This window comes from Belonocnema kinseyi, chromosome 8, assembly GCF_010883055.1.
Source record: "Belonocnema kinseyi isolate 2016_QV_RU_SX_M_011 chromosome 8, B_treatae_v1, whole genome shotgun sequence".
Taxonomy (NCBI): Eukaryota; Metazoa; Arthropoda; class Insecta; order Hymenoptera; family Cynipidae; genus Belonocnema; species Belonocnema kinseyi.
Window position 1 is genome coordinate 136,501,167 of NC_046664.1, and position 3,914 is coordinate 136,505,080.

At 30.6% G+C, this 3,914-nt stretch overlaps 1 protein-coding gene across 3 annotated transcripts in view; it reads left to right on the forward strand.

Moving 5' to 3' along the window:
* The window catches only part of LOC117177793 (intraflagellar transport protein 57 homolog), a 97,178-nt gene that overhangs the window by 31,997 nt on the left and 61,267 nt on the right, over positions 1-3,914 (forward strand). The gene's annotated exons all lie outside the window — the stretch shown is intronic.

The following is a 3,914-nucleotide window of genomic DNA, read 5'->3' on the forward strand; positions in this document are numbered from 1 at the left end:
CATATATATTTATTTATTCCATGCTGAGAACTACATGCGAACTGAACAAAACCGTCAACATTGCAAATTTTACAACAATAAAAAAACTTCAAAAGACATGCACTCGGCTACATTTCGAAAAAATCCAAAGTTTTTACCGCAGAAGATTTGAATTAATTCATACAAGAAGCTCCTGACACCGAAGATTTGGTAAACAAAGTTAATATATTTATATTATTGAGCCGGAAAATCGGGATTATGCCTGTCGCATTTAACTAGAAAAATCGTTACTCATCTTTCAAAACAAATACCTTTTTTTTACTGCTTTATTGTAAACTGAACTTATTTTTAACTTATTTCAAATTCATGTCAGCATGTTGCAGAAATTTCTATTTAAAAAGAAATGTCTATCTAAAAAAAATCCATTTTTAGTTCAGAAGTAATCGTATTTAATTTAAATTAAGTTAGCCTAAAAATTCAACTGTTTCGTTAAAAATTCGTCTTTTTATGTTGAAAATTCCCCATAAATTGTGAATTACATGAAATATCTTTTTGCGCATGTTGCGGCCATTTACGGAATATACGGCGCTTGCCGCAATGATGAATGGGTAAAAATGAAATTTGGGGATGTCAATTTTCAGAGTAACACTTTCATTGTCGATATTTCTGACACTAAAACACATGTTCCAAGGAGATTCCTCATCCATTAAATATTCACTGACAATGTCAAGAAATACAGTAATCTGCGACCACAAACTCGTCCAGTAAACCGATTCTCCCTTAATTCTCAACGTGCAAAATGTTCCCACCAATCCATTGGAAAAATAAGTTTATAGCCCTACTCAAACAAATCGCAGAAAATTTGAAACAACCAGAAGCGAAACTGCATACGGAGCACAGCTTCCACAGTACTTCTGCTACAATTCTCGCGGAAGCTGGATAGGAATTGACCACCATACAAAAAAACGGTGGTCGGAAATCAACAACTGTTGCTGCACAATACGTCGATGGAACAAGAAAATTGAAACACTACATTACCAGTCAAGTGACAGAAGGTATTTTCCCATCAACGAACAAAGTTTAATAGAACACTGACGCCATCCTCGATCAAAATAAAGAAAACATAGTTCAAAATGAAAAAAGAATCATTGAAACTGAAGAAAAAGTAGTTCAAAATAAGAAAGAAAAACCACAAAAAACAGAGCCAGTAAAGCCGAACATGAATTTTGATAATGCCAAATTCGAAATGAATAATACAGTGAAACTTTTTTATACCGCCAATTTTGGAGCTGACCTTGAGTGTGAGTTAACTCATTGTAGCCTGCTCTGCTTTTGTTTGTTCATGCTTGACTGCTGGCCTGAGTGACAACTGCTGACCCCGCGGCCCCAGCGCAGTTCCTGTTATACCCACCTACGGTGCGGCTTCAATTCTCGGAATGGCTATAGAAGGGAGAACTATTAAAGTGTTTTACTGTAATTGCAACGTGAATTTTTAAAACCCATGTTTTCTTCTATTATCTAACAAAAATTTCTTGAATTTGTTCAATCTTTTGATATAATGTGCTAAACTCGATATTATTTGCCTCAGAAAAAGTGTATATATTATATGTATACGACACTTGAATATATCTATATCGTACGAAATAAAACACATTTAGTTATCAATAAGTCAATTATAAATATCTAAATTAACGCTCAGATATTCAAGATTGACCTCGACTTCTTGTTGAAAATCTAAAAATCCCTTCTCCCTCATATATTTTTTTATTTCCACGTAAAAATGTGTCATTACAATTTTTTAAAGTTATAAAATGTTAAACAATTATCAATTTTCGTAATTAGCTAAAGTTTCATTTCATCCAAACTTGTCAAAAATGTTGAAACATACAACATTTTAAAATTCTAATGAAATGCAGAGAAATCATTAAACTTGAAATTTGAAATACATTCGCAAGATTTGTTAAATTTTTGAACATTTTTCAATTTCCAAAGTGACTAGTAATTTTTTTTTAGCTTTTGATCAATTAAAAATTACGTTTTATGAACGCCAACTCGCATGCTGACGGTAACCGGGGGCTACGCCCCTTCGTGCAGTCATATTCATGCTTGTTTGCATTCGCTCGATTTCATCCATTGCCAAGCAATGCACTATAGGTTCCTGTACTATAGAGGAATAGATATAGGTCCAGTACTATAGGAAAATTTTAAAAGATTTCTAAACATTTCAAAACACGTTCTTAAATTTCGAAAAAGAGTAGAAGATTTTAAAGCCAAATGTTACAATTTCGTAACATTTAATTATACAAACAAAAATAAAACCATTAAATTTCACAAATATTGAGAGGATTTGAAGAGAATAAGATTTTTAAACCGAAGTTGATTTAACAAAATACAAATGTATGTTAAAGTTTATAAACAAAACAAAAGACCCAGACGTAACAAACGCGAACGTCTGAACACTAACATTTTTCTGAAAAATTAAAAATTGTGTATAAAAAGTGTGGAAAACTAAATACTCCTATAGAAAATTATCACATGCCTTTAATTAAAATAACTTTGAACGGTTTCAAGTGAATAAATAAATTTTATTGAAATTCGTAAGAAAATTTGGATGATTTTAAGTCCATTTTTTACATTTCAAATAATTTTTCAAAATTTAAAGAAAAATTCGAATCAGCTAAAAATATTTTAAATAATTTAAGAGGTATTGAATAGATTTTAAATATTTCATGGCTTGGAAGCATTTCCGAACATTCATCAAATAATTTTTTTTTAATATTCTAGATTTTTTTGACGCATCTCAAATATTCAAAAATTTCCAAAAATGTATCGAATATTTATTATTTCTCCCCAACTTCTAAAAGTCCTAAATAGGTTTTGCAAGGGCTCCAATTTTTCCTAATATTTTGTACATTCCTGTAAAATAAAATATATTTTTTTAAATCTTCTAAATTCTTTTTTGACACATTTAAAGTTTTCAAAAATCTTTCCTAGTCGTCTCATGAAAATTATAAAATTTATATTTATATAATTCTAAAAAACTGCTAATACTTCTTTCCTTGTAAGTAATTTCAATATTTGTGTGACTATAAAAATATTTTAAAAAGCATTGTTATGTTACATCAAAATATTGTTTTATTTATTTCTATATCGCACTTCATCTTTATAACGCTTGTTTTTATTTATAAGACATCTATCAAGTTTCTAGAAATAATACGAAAAATGTGACGTAACTGCAGTTAGGAGGTGGGGGAATGTAAATTGTACGTTACATGGATTCAAGAAATTCATACTTTCAGAATCTAATTTTAGCAAGAATAAAAGTGCTCAGAAAACATTAACAAATAAAGGGTTACTAGAAAATCGGGTAAATGATAAAAATTAGTACAAAAGTTAGCGCCCGCATATAATAGTCTAGCATCCTTAAAGAAGCTATGAAAATGTTTCTATTATCAGCATAATAGCGGGATATAGGTAAGAAAGTGTACAAAAAGGATTGCTGCTTCTTATTGTTATGTACCTTACAAAATAAATAAAAATTTTAAAATGTCTTTTGAAACTTTCAACTTACCACAATCGTACGCAAAGTGCTTGTGTCATGATGGGAATGTTTACATCAAATCCCACAAAGCTTTGAGCAATTCAATCTTTAAATGTACTTAATCATGTAGAAAATTCAGAATATGTATACGTATAAAAAACTGAGATCTAAAAGAGATGTTTTTGCTAAAGTTTCAATTAAGCATTCTAAATACCAAGAATAGATAATGTAGCGCAAAGCTCTTGGTAACCCATTATCGAGCGCAAAGCGCGAGATTCGGCAGAAGCGCGCCTTAGGCGTGCTCACACTAATTTTTGCCTTACCGAATCTCAATATATTGGTGGTTCTATTATAAATTTTACACAGGTGACAAATAGTTTGTAATGGGGACACG